Below are 17,628 nucleotides of genomic sequence, written 5' to 3' on the forward strand. Positions count from 1 at the left end.
GATTAAAGGCATAGTGAAAGCCTGCATCACCACATCTGGCTCTTAGTAAATAAATACTTTCACCATGTGTGTGGTTTTTAATCTTTTGTGCAGCTAACTCTATAATGTCAGGATCTCAGATTATGAGCGTGGGACAAGAGGAATCCCTCGAGACCACCATTCTACCTCATTCACCCTATATCAAAAGTGTGGGCAAAGCATGATTCAACACCCAAGTGAAGGACCATCCATAGCTATGTTTCCATGGCTACTGCAGGTTTCTTTGTCCAGGCAAGAACAATAGATGCTGATAGCCCCACCCTCACACTTGCGTGTATACTGCCAACTCCACCAGCTCCACCAGCCTTCTCCCTGCTAGTTGTTGTTCTTTTATTTTTTTTGGGGGGTGTGTATAACTATTCATAAGCATGAATGTTCAGTTCCTAAAACAGGACAGACTAAAATCAAGGTCTGTGAGTGTGAATGTCTGTCAGAGCTTAGAATTTAGAAGTTAGCAAAAAGATGAACATATGGTCTTGTTTTCTCACCTGAGACACAGGGATTGGGTGGAGTGGGATAGGGCTGTGAAGAAAGTTTCAGTCCCCCCTCCTTCCCTCCCTCCCTCCTTCTCTCCCTCCCTCCCTCCTTCCCTCCCTTCTCTCTCTCTGCCTGGTGCCTATGTGTCCATTGTCTGGCTGTCAAGAGTCAGAGACTGGTGTGTGCCTAACTGGATTTCCAAGTGTGTTGTGTGAACAGTTATGCCTGTGCCCCAGATCACACTGGCCACTACAGTGGCGGGGAGTGGGGTGGGGGTGGGAGGGAGGTGGCCCAAGCCCTCAAGAGTGCTGCAACAGTGTGATAAGGAATGCTATAGCAAAATGAGCTAAGGTTTGGTCACCAGCATGAAGGGGGCAGGCCATCTAGATGAGGGAGTAGATGTCACACTGAAGTATAGGACCCAAGGCGCCCCATGGAACTTCCTTTGGGGTCTCCAACATGGGCAGGGTTCTCACTTGCCTTCTGCTTGCCCAGACTCTAACTGGAAACTGCTTTATGGGGTTTACAGAATGAATATTATTAAGATGACTTAAAGAAAACATCCTGGGTGGTGTTTTTCATTTTTTATTGAAACCTGGGGTCTAGAGCAGGGGTCAGCAAGCTGCAGCTTAGGCTGGCCAAGCCTGGCCCATCACCCATCTTGGTAAATAAAATTTTATTGGATGGCCTAGGGCTGGTCTGCACTATAATAGCAGAGATGGGTAATTGCAACAGGAACCATATGGCCCACAAAGCCTAAAGTATTTACTCTTGGCCTTTTGCAAAAAGGAGGTTGCCAACCCCTGATTTAGAGGAAAGACATCTGAACTCAGACAAGCCCAAATGTTTGTGCTTCCATGGAGGTAGTGTTATGAGTTAACAGCAAGGCAGGGCCAGTGGCCGAAATCTTCCTCCAACATTTAGTCATCTGTTAAAGCGCAAATATCGATCCATATTCCTTAGTTACAATAAGACTGCTGGGGGCGGAGCTCACCCTCTCCCTGCTCTACCTGCGTTCTTTCTCATAGACGACTGTGCTGGGGGCCAAGAAGCTTATGTTCCGGATCCTTCCCAAGGTTTGGTACTGAGATTTGCCATCTCCTCTTCCCCCTTTTCCTCCTCCTCGTCTTCTCTTCTTTCTATTTCATCTTCCTCTCCTTCTCATACTCCTCTCCCTCCTCCTCCTATTCCATCTCCTTCTTCCCCTATTTCACCTCCATCCTCCTTTTTTGCTTCTCTTCCTCCTCCACCTCCTCCATTCTAGGGATGGACTGGGGGCCTTACACGTGCTAGCAGGCACCTCCACTTCCAGCCTCTTGGGTTCTTTTTTCTTAAAGAAGGCCCCAGAGAAACGGGATCTGCCCCCAGTCTGAATGAACACATCTAAGGTAGTGCCTGCCCTTGCCCAGGATGACTTTGCGCCTTTTAAACTCCCAAGTTGCAGGGCGGTGAACTCTCCGTCTCCAGCCTCCTGTGGAGCCCCATTCGGATAAGCAGAGCCTCTCATCGGGAAGGGGGTCAGCCTCGGTCCCACAGCCAGCTGCCTATGCTAGTTACATTTCTTCTTTTATTTTGTTTGCTTGTTTGTTTTGAGACAGGATCTCACTATGTAGCCTTGACTGGCTTAGAACACACTATGTAGACCAGGCTGGCTTCAAATTTATAGAGATCCACCTGCCTCTGCCTCCTAAGTGCTGGGATTAAAGGTGTGTGCCACGTGTCAGGTCCTGGTTAAGTTGATTTTTTTTGTAGTTGTTTTGTTTTGGGTTTTTTGTTTTTGTTTTATGTGGCAACTTGACACAACACCTAGAAACTTGGTTTGAAAATATGCCAGGTGTTACTGTGAGGATGTTTTTAGATGAGATTAATACTGAAATTAGTAGACTTTGAGTAAATTGGATTGTCCTCTCTGATGTGGATGGGGCTCATTAAGTCAGCTGGAGGTTTAGACACATGAAGAAGGCTGACCTCCACTGAGCAAGAAGGAAATCTATCAGCAGATGACCTTTGGGTTTCATTGGAAAATAAGTTCTTCCTTAGCTTTCCAGCCTGCTGGTCTACCCCACCCACTGTGGATATGCCAGAATACAAATGCATGGGCTGACTTCTCTCTCCTTCTACATACACATGTATATTCATTCAACACACACACACACACACACACACACACACACACACACACACACACACACACACTGCTTCTGTTTTTCTGAGCTCTATTTCCTGTGCATGCCCACAAATTCAAACTGAAGAAGATGGGAGAGGTCTCAAGTATAAATTCCAGGCTGGTATCATGGGGCCAGGTTCTTTGAGGTTTAATGAGCAGTTGTCTTGTAGCCATTAACACAATTGATGTCTCATTTGGGTCCCTTGGGTTTGGTGTCCATCAATTAGAGAAGGATGATGGACCCAGCTGTTGGTACTTTCACTCTTAAACATTTATCACAATAACTTTTTCAACAGAAGTCTAAAATTCTTTCACAAGGGACAAGAGCCCATACTAGTCTTTTCCTTAGCAATATTTGCAGCTCAAAAAGGAACAAACTGGCCAGATGTAATAAGGCAAGACTATACTCCCAGTATTCAGCAAGCCGAGACAGGAGGGTGACAAGTTTATTTTAGACAGGAGCGTCTGGGAAGGACAATCTGCTGAAACAACTTTTAAGTAGAAACTCAGGGGAGAGAAACGAGCTTTTCAGGCTCACTGAGTAGACAGCTCAGGGTGGGAGGGCACGTACTGGAGGAGAATCGGGAAGCTGGCGGAGGAGAGAGAGAGAGACAGTGTGAGGCAGGGCGAGAGTGCGGACACAGACCACATGAGCCTTCAACGTCCTGGTGAGAGCCTTACTCTGCCTGAGGAGGGCAGTGCTATGGTTTGAATGTTCTTCAAAATTCACATGTTGGGAAGTAACCCCTTCCCTGAAGTGGCTACATACAGTTTGTTTACTAGTATGTGACACTGACATTCTGGAAAAGATAAAACTATGCCAAGAATGAAAACATCGAGGGTTTTTATGAGTGAGGGGGAAGGAAGCTTCAATAGGTAGAACAGGTGATTTATAGGGTTCTGAAACTACTCTTTAGGGTACTATGTGTCACTAGCCATTTGTCCCAACCCATAGAATAGTCCACACCAGGACGAAACCAAATATAAACACAGAATGTGAGTGCTAACAGTGCATCAAGGCAATGTGAGCTGAAGTTCTCCATTTTGACTTTGGCTGAGTAGAAGATTGTGATTGTGACAGAATGTTGCAAGTCTAGAGCTAAAGGCATCTTAGGCTATCTCCAGCCCTTTAATACGCAATCCCTTAGCTTTTGCTTATAACCTAATACTCTCATGGCTAATAGGTAAACTACTCAGGGGTAGCCACGAAGTTTGGTCAACCTCTGGCTCCCACAAACCCTGTTACCAAGAGAACACCGGTAGGCATAGCCTCCTGCCTGGTGCCCTTCTGATGTCATCCATGAACTTTCTGTTTTGTGACTATAAAAGTTCAGGGAACCTCTTCTGTGATGAGACATGTCATTCAGGGTAATGTGAATGGTCACCCACAATTCACTCATAGTCACCCATATTTGCTCAGAATCGGCCTTTGCCCACACTGCCTTTAAAGCAGACTCATTTTGTGCCGTCCATAAGTTCATCAGTTGTAACAAATGCTTCCCTCTGGTGGGAGTGGGGACAATGGGACAATTCTCCACATGTGGGAATAGGGAGTAGATGGAATATTTCTGTAGTTTCATTTCAGTTTTGCTGTGAATCCAAAAATAATAAAGTCTTAAAAGGGCCCCTGAAACCATCTCTGGTATTACTGGGGACGGGGAAAGAACTGAGGAGAGGAGGGCAGGCAGTTACTTTGACATCTGTCGGTGGGACTAACCTAAGAATGGGGAGAATAGGTGATCGATTAGGAGATGGTATAGCAGTGTAGGCAAGAGACGCTTGGCACCAGATCCAGGGCAGAGAAACGTGATGCTGGGGTTTATGAAATACATATGCTGTCTTTTTGTTTCTGGGCACTCCTCTGGAGTGGGGTGCCTCTTTGAACACTACTACAGTTTGAATGTGGAATGTCCCCTGTAGGCTCATGTGTTTGAACACTTGGTCTCTGTTTGGAGAGGTCATGGAGTATTGCTGGAGAAAGCCCAGTTCTGCTTTCGGTCTGGTCTCCACTTTCTGCTCTAATTCCTGGGAGATGAGGAGGTCTAGCCATGTGTTCCTGCCACCATAGAATTACCAAAATAAATCCTTCCTCCCTAAGTTATTTCCCAACAGGTATGGGTCACACTGAGGAGAACCTTAACGGATACAAATGTTAGTGTGCAGACTGTGGCTGGGAGCTCGAGGACAACCTCAGAAGGCTGATCATTAGTTACCAGGGAAACCAATCAAGACCTTAGAGAGCTCCAATACAAGAGAGAAGGGGTGAAGATGGATTTAATCACCATTTATTGATGATTTAATCAACTATGCCTTCATAGGGAGGCCCCCATAAGAACCCAGAGGACAGGGCTCAGTGAGATTCCAGATTACTGAACACATCCAAGTTTCGGGATGGTAGCATATTCCAGTTCATCAAGACTTCTAAGCTCCGTGCCTTCTGGACCTTACCCTATGTGCTCTTTGAGTAACTATTTTCACCCTTCAATATACCCTATGTAACAAATCAGAACTGTAAGCTAAGTCTTTCTGTGAGTTCCAGGAGCCATTCTAACAAATTGTCAGGCCTAAGGGTGTTGTTGCTGGTGGTTGGGGTCCTCGTCAGGAGCTCCCAGGTTCTTGGTTCTCATCCGCAGAACTGAAATAAAGGCCCACACTGAAATGCAGAAGAAGCAAGCTAACTTCATCTAGATCAAAACAGAAGTGCAGGTTTGTGCTAGATAGTTTATGTCAATTTGACACAGGCTAAAGTCATTTAAGAGGAGGGATCCTCAATAAAGAAAATGCCTCTATAAGATTGGGCTATAGGCAAGCCTGTAAGGCATTTTCTTAATTAGTGATTGATGGGGGAGGGTCCACCCCATCATGGATGGTGTCACCCCAAAGCTGGTGGTCCTGAGTTCTCTAAGAAAGCAAGCTGAGCCAGATGGTGGTGGTGTATGCCTTTAATCCCAACATTCAGGAGGCAGAGGCAGGAGGATCTCTGTGGTCCTCAAGGCCAGCCTGGTCTACAGAGCAAGTTCCAGGACAGCCAGGGAGGGCTATAGGGACAAACCCTGTCTCAAAAAAAGAAAGAAAGAAAGAAGAGAGAGACAGAGACAGAGACAGAGACACAGAGAGAGAGAGACACAGAGAGAGAGAGACAGAGAGCTGAGGAAGTCAGGTGGGAGGAAACCAGTAAGCAGCACCCTCCATGGCCTCTGCATCAGCTCCTGCCTTCAGGTTCCTAGCTTGCTTGAGTTCCTGCCCTCAGTACTTTTGGTGATGAACTGTTATATGAAACTGTAAGTGGAATAAATCCTTTCCTCCCCAAGTTGCCTTTGGTTATGGTGTTTCATCACAGCAATAGTAACCCTAAGAGAAGGTTATAGAGGGAAGCACTGTCAAGACTGGCGCAGGCCCCATGTATGAGAGATTACACATGATACAGAGAAGCAAGCTGAAGACAGCTTCAGGTGGGCAGTTCCCCAGGGTGGTCAACCCTAGAAACCACTTCCAAAAGTCACACTAAAGATGGACAGCCCTAGCCTCAGGACAAGCCCAAGGCTCAAACCCAGTTGCTTGTTTTGGTAAGACAGCAGAGATGAATTCCATTTTGTCACTATCATCTGGAGGGCCAGGCACCATCGTGACAAAGAATCTATTATTTAAGGATGAGTAATCCTTAGGGTTCTGAGATCAGGGAATATCTGCAAGTAGGGATCTCAATCTGGCCTGCTCGAGCCTCTGAGAGAAGGCCCAGAGAGGCAGCTGTAGGAAGGAAAAGCAACAGACATCGACGAGTCAAAGGGTACAGGTACCTGGAGGTTGGCTCAGGCTAGAAGTACAGAAGAAGACACAACCCCACTCTTAGTAACCTAGAGCAGATCTCATCAACAGAGCATTACCCTGAAGTCTGATGGCTCCGAGCCTGAGGCCAGCCAATGGATCCAATCCCGAAGCCACCTATCTGCCTCTCACTAATGGAGGGTCTGAATGATGAAGCTCCAGACTTGTGCATGATGTCCACAGTTTCGCCCCTCCAGCAGGGTGACTACCACTCAAAAGGCTTTGAAAGTACAAAGCAGGTCCTCTGCTGTACCAATCACGGTGGGAGCTGCCTCCCACATTGCCAACACATTTACAAGGCACCTCAAATGCTCTGGAGTGTCTCAGGAGGGCTAGGGAATCTGCCGAGCCCACAAACTGCAAGGTTAAATGTGCCCAGCAGAGGCCCCAGTGTGCAAAGAAAGAAAACAAGCCCTGCGAAGATGTTCCATCATCAGACACTTGTCCCACACAGGCTCAGCGACAAGCCCACCAGAACCCCACCCCCAGGATAGCTGAGTCTCAAATCTGTGAGGCCCCAAAAAGAACCTGTTCAAACGACAAATCGTTTTCCTTTTGCCATGAGGTTCTTCCCCCTCCCACACACACACACTGAGCTGCATTTTCACAGTACTACATTTTAATTTTTTTTCTGTTTTTCATTTTCTTTTTATTGTTCTCCTGCCTACATTGCATTTTTTTTTCCATTTAGGGGCAATATTTCTTTTCCTTAGTTTCTTTTTTTCTTTCTTGTCCTCTGTGTTAGTGTACACCTTTAATATTATTTTTGACTTTGTTGGATTTTTAAATACTTATGTTTGTATTCCCCTTCTTATATTTATCTAATTTACTTTTGAACTTTTTCACTGTGGGGAAACCTTTGGCTTTGTTTTTTTCCTTTTTATTGTTTTTATTAAAAATTAAAAAAACATTAAATATAATTACATCATTCCCCCCATTCCTTGTCCTCCCTGCAACCCCCCCTTTGGTCCCTCCCCTTATTCCCTCTCAAACTGATAGCCTCTTTTTTCATTTTTGTTCAAAAAAATTATATATATATATATATATATACAACCATTTGTATATACATATATATTAATATATAAATACAGTCTGCTAAATTTGTTTGGTGGGGCTGTATGCATATGATTTCAGGGCTGACCACTCAGTATTGGATAATCAATTAGAGGGCTCAACTCTAGTCAATAGGCATGATCAAATCTTTAAATTAGATTGTAGCTCTGTGTGTGCCATCAGAAATTGGAAGTTACCACACTTACGTTGATTAAACTTGGGGTCACAAATATATCAAAATAATGATTACTTTCCCAGAAATCTTAAAATGTTTTCAAGAGCCGGGTGGTGGTGGCACATGCCTTTAATCCCAGTACTTGGGAGGCAGAGCCAGGTGGATCTCTGTGAGTTCAAAGCCAGCCTGGTCTATAGAGTGAGTTCCAGGAAAGGCACCAGAACTACACAGAGAAACCCTGTCTCAAAAAACTAAAAAAAAAAAAGTCTTCAAGGTTTCGTACAAACTCAAAAAGCAAAGCCACATATTTTCATATTGGTAGGACTGTTTAGCCCATGTGTCGAAACGCATAAAGCTGCCTGCCTTGACTTGAGCACACGGAGCCTTCATCTGGAAGGTGATAGGGATCTGAAACACTGTAGCAGTAAGTCGGTGTCACCTTGAAGGCACATGTTGAACTCATTCAAGTGAGGGTTTAAATTCACTAAAAATGCTGGATGTTATGGCATAAATTTTGTTTTGATCCTATAAATAATATATTTCAAATTTAGAAGGAAAAAATTACAGCCATTTGGCTTTGACATGTCCATCTTACTTCCAAAAAGTCTTTCCTTTTGAGGAATTCCTGGGATTGCCAACAATTTGGTCCCTTGTCCTTCACAGAAGTCAGTCTGGACAATTTTCAGGCCATTATCAATTTTTAATGCTTCTTCACATAGTTTTTTGGTGTTCTATGCAATGATACTTCATGAAATGTGAGTTTTGAGTGGCAGCTGCATCGTTTTCCATTAAGTTGAAAAGTCCCTCTACCTACCGTCACCAAGCACCATCGCTGTACCAGATATGTTGACAATGGACAAGGAAAATTTAATGTATTTCCTTACTGCCTCATATGTGTTCATTTAGTTATGTTTCTAAGAATTTCCTTTAATTTTAATTATGTGTAAGTATGTGTGTGGGTGGGTGTGGGTGTGGATGTGTGCACATGAGTGAAGGTGCTTATAGAGGCCAGAGGTATCTCATCTTCCAGTAGCTGGAGTTATAGGTGATTGTGAACAGCCCAGCCCAACATGGGTACTGGGACCTGAACCTCGGATTTCAGCTGAGTAGTGTATGCTCTTAATGGCTGAGCCATTTCTCCAGCCCCTGGTTGTATCTCTCAATGGCACCACCCACCATGGGGACCTACCACCCACTATAGGGGCCTACTACCCACTATGGACATTTACCATCCATCATGGGGGCCTACCACTCACCATGAGGGCTTGCCACCCATCATGGGGGCCTAACACCCACCATGGGGTTCTATCACCCATAGACTTCACGTGATGACTCTGCCAGATGTTTAGTTAACTTTGCCCCCCAGTGTCCTACAGCAGTGCTTCATTATGTCCTAACTCTGTCAAAGTCTGTGTTCCCTGACTGTAGGCAGTACCATTGCTGAGGGAATGTGTAGATGTATCCAACCTTCTTATTAAATAAGAAACACAGAACTAATGCAAAGAAGAAAGCCAAGAGGTCAGAGCTAAGAGCTAAAACCTTACCCTTCCTCCTGCGGTGGTCCTACCTCTCTGAACCAGAGCTACCCCTGTGTTAAAGTCTTTATATAGAGTTCCTGTCCTGCCTTCTCATTGGTTGTAAACCCAACCACATGACCGCCTCCTCATGGCCTGTCTGTATAGGCCTCCAGGTTTTCCATGATTGGTATTAAGATTAAAGGCATGTGTATCCAATAATGGCTGTATCCCTGAACACACGGAGACTTACCCAGCTCTGCCTACCAAGTGCTGGAATTACAAGCGTACGCTACCACTGCCCTGCTTTCCTATGGCTTGCTAATAGCTCTGACCCCCGGGCAACTTTATTTATTAACATACAAATAACATTTTAATACAAATAAAATATCACCATAGGAATGGATTCAATTCCCCAGGTTATAAGCCATTCCTTTGAGGGTGAGTTCCAAAGGGGTTAAAAAAAAAAAAAAAGAACAAAAACCGACCTGCCTGCATTTTTAACATGAACAGCAACTTAAAACAACAAAGCCAGAGCCTCTCATATAAACATGGCTCTTTCATCTCTGAACCTAGAAACCTAAGGACTTTGAAGAACTTCTTAGGAGAGAGACTTCATTCCACTGAAGTAAAAGAAATGGCTTCAGAGATGCTCGGAGGAGGGAACAACATGCCAATGTTTCACCACCTAGTTCTGGAGAGACAGCACAGGCAGTTGGTTTTAACCTGGGCAGGGGATAGGGTAAGTCCAGAATAGTTTGAAATGCAAACCAATATTTGAGATTCTGCTGTGACTACTCCCACATCCTCCCAAAGATGCCTGGCTTGAACTGATGGGAAAGAACTCTAACCCATCAGATCTCTTTGAGGACTTGAAATGGATGGGAGATATGCTTTTCTCCACTCCAGTGGCCTGGGTACTTTTGTTAAGTAAGCCCTAAGAGGGAGACCAGCTCTCTCTTTCTCCCCAGGGTATTCTTGAGGAGGGAGAAGTGAGAAATATGTAGACAGAAGTACAAAGGAGAGAGAGACGGTTAGAAAACATAGGATAGCTCAGGAGGGCCTGGATCTTAATCCACCAGCCCCTTCTGTCTCTACTAAAGGGCTTTTAAAGGAATGCCAAGGGGTGGAGCAAAGACCTCCCCCCAGCACAGCCAAGTGCAGACTATCCAAGACACCTGGTGACCATGCACGTGGTCAAGCCATTCTCTAATGCAGCCCTGCTGAGTAAAGCAAGCTCAGATCTAACTAGGAAACTTTGTGGGCTACCACAGGTCCCATTTCTTTATTTTTTTAAAGAGCCCCCAGGCCCCTCAGATAAGCTGAGGTCTGTCTATATTGTCCCCTTCAGCCAGACAACCCTTACCCATCTTGGAGGTACACTTTCCATCAAGTGCGGCTTAGGTTGGGAACCTGGCAAGAGAAAGTTGCCCATCCTTGGCTCTCAGCCTCTGGTAGGAGGGAGTACTGAACTTAACTCAGCTCTGGCCCAGGTTCCTATTAAGCTTACAACTTCCACAGCTATCTCCATAGCTGCCACACTTCCCAGTATAGGAGTAGTGGATGATAGAGATGGCATATCTCTTTGGAATGGGTCATAAATGTCTGTAACAGCCTTAGCTGTGCCAGGCCCTTTTAAAATCAATAAACCGCATCAGATAAATTACATCAAACTTAAAGATTCCCTTAGCTTTTACCAAACTCTGGTTTATAACATCAACATAATTTTAGTATAAGCATTACATATTTATCACTATCATGACTATTTACTATATGTATTTACAACTAGCATGGCCATTTACTATATATATTTACACTTCTTACAAACTTACATCACTATACATATTTACAACTCTTTACAATCTTACTTCTTACAAACATATTCAAGAGCAAACTCTAGCCGGGTAATAGTGGCGCATGCCTTTAATCCCAGCACTCGGAAGGTAGAGGCAGGTGGATCTCTGTGAGTTCGCCTGGGCTACAGAGTGAGTTCCAGGAAAGGCGCAAAGCTACACAGAGAAACCCTGTCTCGAACCCCCCCCCCCCGAAAAAAGCAAACTCTATACAACTATCTTATAAACTTATATTCATAAGGAAACTATTAGCACATATCTCTTAGAAGAACTATTTACCAAGTTTATATTTAAGAGGAAACTCTATAGAACTGTATAGACATCTAGAACTAACTTACACTAGCAAGCATCTAAACGAAATTTCTTAACTTTTAGAAGAGATTTATTAGTTCCTAGAAGAGATTTTTTTAGCTAAACTATTAACAAGACAGGAAGTACGCAAATCATTTGTAAAGTTCAGAGTTTATAGTAAAGTTCAGAGTTTATAGTCAGCTTTGATATTCTGAAAGTTCTCCTGACAGTTGGAAACAAGAGCCTAATTCTTCAATGGCTCTCCCTCAACCCTGGGATTTAGTGTTGTTGCTAAACAGTACTTTATGCATTCCAGATCTTTTATAAAAACTCTATTAAGAGCTATCTCAGTTTACAGCAAACCCAAAAAAGAAGAAAGGAGATGAGGGGGAAGAAAAACCTCCTAAGGAATATTGTTTCTGAATTGCTCAACTGGCAACTCCACAACAATTTCTAATGATTGTCTAAGTTGGAGTGGGGTTCCAGACCTGCAGCCTTCAGCAGGTTCCCCTATGTACCAAAAAACATTGCTGAAACTTCATCCCAAACTCCTCAGCAGTCTGGAGGTCTCCTTATTCTGCTACTACCCCCAGACTGCCAGAGGGAACCTCAATATCAGGAAAATTGGTTTAGCTGCTTTTCACTCCAGTTCCTCTGGAGGAGTGTCATTGGAGCAGACATTCCTCTGTTCCACACTCATCACCAAACTCTCAATTTTCCCCCTTCTTAATTTTTTAAAGCTGTATTTGTCATAAGTTCTTTTTAACAATGCTGATGTTTCTGATAGATTTTTATTAGTCCAATATTTCTGGCAAGATTATTTGTTCACCCAAACTGTTATTATTCTTTTTTTTTTTTTTTTTAGGTTTTTCGAGACAGGGTTTCTCTGTGCAGCTTTGCGCCTTTCCTGGATCTCGCTCTCTAGACCAGGCTGGCCTCGAACTCACAAAGATCCACCTGCCTCTGCCTCCCAAGTGCTGGGATTAAAGGCGTGCGCCACCACCGTCCGGCCAAACTGTTATTATTCAAAGGAGTCAAGAACATAGATGTTGTTTCATGAAACACATTCTTCATTAGCTTTCTCTGAGGAAGAATATTTTCATGATTTAGTATTTTCACCTCATTCATTAGCTTCTCAACCACTGATATTATTATTAGTAGCTGTGATATACTCTGATGGTGAGTTATTCAGCTCAGATTATAGTTGTAGCTTTTTAATCTTTTGTATTTAATACATTTTTCCTATTCTTCACAATCAATGCATTCACTAAGCTAGCATTCTATTTTAACATTTTTCTTGTAGAGAACTTTTAAGTGAAGTGACTATTTTGTAGTATAGTTAGAAATTTTATTTGGGTTTAGACAAAACAGTTTTCAGTTTTTGAGATGGCTCCAAACACTTTTGCCATTTTGTACTATATGTTTAGGGGAAGCTTCATTCTCAGCATTGACAATTATAAAATCAAAATATCGTCCACTATGGACAATGTTGAAAACGTTCTGTATCCTACCAGGTCAAACATTCAACCAGTATTTAACTCTTTAATTTTAAACATTTATTTATTTTGTATGTTGCATGAGGTATGTGAGAGACCATTGTGACCGAGAGTAGGTATGTGGAGAGAGCATTGTGACAGGGAGGAGGCATGTGGAGAGAGCATTGTGACAGGGAGAGGCATGTGGAGAGAGAATTATGACAGGGAGGAGGCATGTGGAGAGAGAATTGTGACAGAGAGTAGTTATGTGGAGAGAGCATTGTGACAGGAAAGAGACATGAGGAGAGAGCATTGGGATAGAGAGGAGTCATGTGGGGAGAGAACTGTCACCAGAGAGGAGGCATGTGTAGAGAGCATTGTGACAGGCAGCACAGGCAGATGTTCCTAAGCAAAAGGGATCAAGCTGGAGCTGTGCACACAGTGGGCATGGGAGAGAAGTATGCACAGATGCTCCACAGTGTGGCAGCATAAGAGAGGTAGGTGCAGAGAATATTGTCTGGAACAGTTGAGAAGCAAGACCAGCAGTGTCTGCTGAGGGATACAAGGGTATGATACACACAGGAATCAGCAAAGTAAATGTCCAGAGTGGGGGGAAAGAAGTGCAGGAATGTGATCAAGGAGACTGCCGAAGAGCTGGCATGTGGCAAAAGCCTGTTCAAGGCTCAATGACTTTCCTGTACAAGACTGACCCTGTCATGGATGAGTAAGGGACTCACGAGACCCTACCTGGTGGAGGGGAAGTTATTGTTTTCAGGTGTGTGGCCACTGGTGAGCCTACCATGCTCTAATGGGATAGTTCCACTTCCAAGTTCATGCTGATGGCACTGGTTAAACTTACTAGGTCACAAACAAAATCCAGGGGGCAATAAAACTAGATAATCTACCATGAGTACTGTCATGATGGAGAGAAATAATGCAGAAAACATGTGTGGTACATGATACCTGTTCATTCATAATGCTAATATTATCATTTCTTTTAGTATAATGATTCCCAACCAAGCATAGTGGGACATGCATATAATCTCCACTTCAGGTCCAAGGTATAAAGATCACCATGAGTTCAAGGCCAACCTAGGCTACATAGTGAATTCTAGGCTAGTTAGGGGCTGCAGAGTGAGGCCATGCCTCATTTAAATGAAGAGCTGGGTTTTGCAGGGCATAGTGATATACACTTTTAATTCCAGCACTTGGGATGCAGACAGGAGGATCTGTGAGTTCCACGACAGCCAGAGCTATATAGTGCCTGGTGCCGGAGGTGGACAGAAAAGGGATTCAGATCTCCAGGGACAGGAGTTATGGGTGGTTGTAAGCCAACATGTAGGTGCTGAGAACAGAAGTCTGGTCCTCTGGAAAGAGCAATAAGTGCTCTTAAGCACTGAGCCATCTCTCCAGCTGCTAAATAAATATTTAGAAAGAAAAATATATATTATCAAATGATTCCTTTTTTCAAAGGACCTGTTTGTATGTTATTTGCTAGCCAGCTTCCCATTAATGTGGCAAAACACCTGAGAAAATTACTTAAACAAGGACAAAACCTTCATCTCAGTTCATGAGTTCAGAGCTTTTCAATCCATGGTTGCTTGGCCCTGAGGCTTTAGTCAAGAGTGAAATAGGAAAAAAAAAAAAAAAAAAAAAGAGTGAAACAGGACTGGACCCATTGTCACTGACCCAGCAGGATCACAGACGGCTTTTGAAGTTGCTGACTAACAAAGTAGCTGAGAAAGTGAAATTCCTAGATAAGGTAAGCCAAGTTATGTTGTGTTGAAGGAGGACAGCCGCCTTTTAAACTCTTGTGGCAGATTCACTGCAAGCTGTATCTCTCCACACTGCTGCTCCTTAACGATCAATCAAGCCCTAGACCTTTCAGAAGTTCTGAAAGCTTTCTCCTTGCTACCCAGGAACAATTTTAAGACTTATATGTTTCATCAAGTGGACACATGCTCGTGGTGGCACATGCCTGCAGCCAGGCCCTCCATCTACTCAAGAGGGTGGAGACAGGAATCATGACTTCAAGCCCGGCTTGAACCTAGTGAAGCCCTGCTGGGAAGTGAGGGAAGGAAGGGTGAGAGGGGATAACAAGGGCTCTTTCAACTCAATCAGCCCCGCTCACTGAGTGCCCTTCAGGTACACAGCCACCTTGGGGACACGCGTGAGGAGTACAGGCAGGAGACACTTCAGTGGCTGATCCCCAAGTTCTCCTTCATACATGAGCATACCTCTTCCCAGGTCTCTCGACGTCTGTCCTTGAAAATGGGAGTTAGGCATATTTCCCCTACCAACCTTCTGTAGACATGCAAGCAAATCATGGAACGTGAGTACAAGCTGTTTACAAACCTTTAAACATTAAACAACACATTAATTAAGGCAATAATTTTCCTCTCCCAACTCCTTGCTTCACAACATAGTTTAAATTCTTGTTATACCCTTGGTGTTTTAAACCTATACACTTAATATTTTTATTAAATCTCACTATGTTGCCTAGGCCAGTCTCAAACTTTGAGGCTCAAGCAATCCTTTTGCCTCAGCCTCTTGAGTATTGGGTTCTTGATGTGCCTGCCACCTTCTGCCTATAAACCAATTCTTAGCTGCTTTTATCATTCTATTAGAGAAATTCTTACTGTGACTGGAAGCCATACCTTGCCTCATTCTTACCTAAAAAAGAATGCAATACCAGTTACCCAGAGTACAGCACCCGACTGTGGAGTCAGGGTTTCCCTGTGTTCAAGCAATCCTTCTGCCTCAGCATCTTGTGTGCTGGGACTAAAAGCATGTGCCATCAAATTGGTATTTTAAGTCTCAGAAACTGGCCACTAGGTACATAGTAAGCATTAACTATTCTTAGTGCATTTAACAAAGTTCAGGAAGAAAAAAATAATGTGAGAGGTTGGAAATGTTGGTGGGAGAGTCAGGCCTGAACAGGCACAGAAGCTGGAGGTAGAGAGAGGACTATGAATCTGAAGCTAGCCTGGGCTCCATAGTGAGACTGTCTTTAAAACAGAAATGCTGGGATGTGGATTGGTGGTAAAGCACTTGCCTAGTGTGTGTGTGAATAAGACCTTGGGTTTGATCACAGCACACACAAAAGGGGGAGGGGACAGCTAGAGCAATGACTAAGAGCAGCAGCTCATAAATCAATACTAAGTGCAAGATTCGGGTCTGAAGATGCTTCTGTCGGATTTAAAATAACAAATGGACAGCTGCTGAGTGCCAGGCCCAGGAGCTACTGTCGTAGAAGCCTTGTTGTTCTCGAGGTCATCATGCCGCAGTCCGCAGCACAGACAGTATGAAAACTGGCCCAAGTTACCTGTGTTCTCGATTTACCTAACTCCACATCAGCTGATTACAGACTTACAAATCTGTAAGGAACTTACCTACATCTTAGCTCTTTTCCTTTCTCCACCCTGTCCTATCTGTCCCCATTTCCCACATACCACTCCTTTCCATTTATTTGTTCTATGAAATATCTAAATAAGCTATCCAGCCTTACTCTTCAGTTTCTCCTAGTGGTAGAAATCATAATTTAAAACAAAATTGTAAGTTGAGCATACAATGTTAAACTGCTAGTAATTTGTATGGTTCTGACTTACAAAAGCAGCAATTCTGTGAGGTTAGTACTGTGACTCCTAGGCCCTGGGGTTTTGTGTGTTCTGTGTGTGGGTGGACCTTCACATCTACGTGCATGCATGTGGAGGCCAGAGGCCCACCTCCAGGCAGCATCCACCTTGTTTTGTTTCTGTCTCAGGAAACATGGAGCTCACCACGTAAGCTAGGCTGGCAGGCCAGCCAACCCCAGGGACCTACCTATCTATACTTTCCTGGAGCTGGGATTATAAACCAACCATGGGTTCTGGGGATGGAATTCAACATGGCGAAGACTTGACTAAGCTATTTCCCCAGCCTTGGGCTTTGAGGTTCTGAGTTTCAGGGCCGAGTGCTCTACCACAGTAGTAGGACACATGCTTAGCACACACAAGGCCCTAGGTTCAAAGCCAGTACCATTAAGGAGGGAGAAGGTGCTTTAAAGCCTAAATTCCAAAAATTTGGTCCAATGGAACGTCATATTAGAAAATGACTGGTTATTTCTAACTTGTAAAAACCAGTGTGTGTAGTGGTGCACAGCTGTAATCCCAGCACTAGGTGGGCTGAGGCGGAAGGACTGTTATTGGGTTTAAGGCCAGCGTGGGATACACAGCAAAGCGCGTTTAGAAAAACCAAAAGGAGAGTTGAACCTCTCTCTCATGCATGGAACTTAAGAGTAAATCTGGTCAAAATTCAATCCATCTTTGTTAACTACTTACTCAAGTAATCTTTCATTTCTGTTTGGAAATGCAATCTTCACCTGAGTTTCAAATGTCCAGGCTACTGTTAATTTAAGTGAGAGACACTTAACACTTAATGCACTGGACCTAACTGATTGTTCTAGATAAAACAGAACACAGTACCCATCAACAAAAAGGAATGTGCTATATAACATATACAGCAGGATCAATACCAAAAACGTGAAGCCACCAAGCATGGTGGCACAGCCTATAACCCCAGCACTTGGAAGACTGACACAGGAATTCAAATTCAGAGCCAACCTGGGCTCAAAGACAAAAATAAACACAAACACTCCTGTGTCAATGGGAGAGCTCACACTGGGGCATTGCACTGCCAAAGCTGTAGGAAAGAGATATCCAACCAATAGTAACAAAAACCAGAGCTCTGGTTGCTCTATGTCAGGGGCACAGAAACCATA

This window comes from Peromyscus californicus, unplaced genomic scaffold (genome assembly GCF_007827085.1).
Source record: "Peromyscus californicus insignis strain IS unplaced genomic scaffold, ASM782708v3 Scaffold_8__1_contigs__length_139910024, whole genome shotgun sequence".
NCBI classification, from domain to species: Eukaryota; Metazoa; Chordata; class Mammalia; order Rodentia; family Cricetidae; genus Peromyscus; species Peromyscus californicus.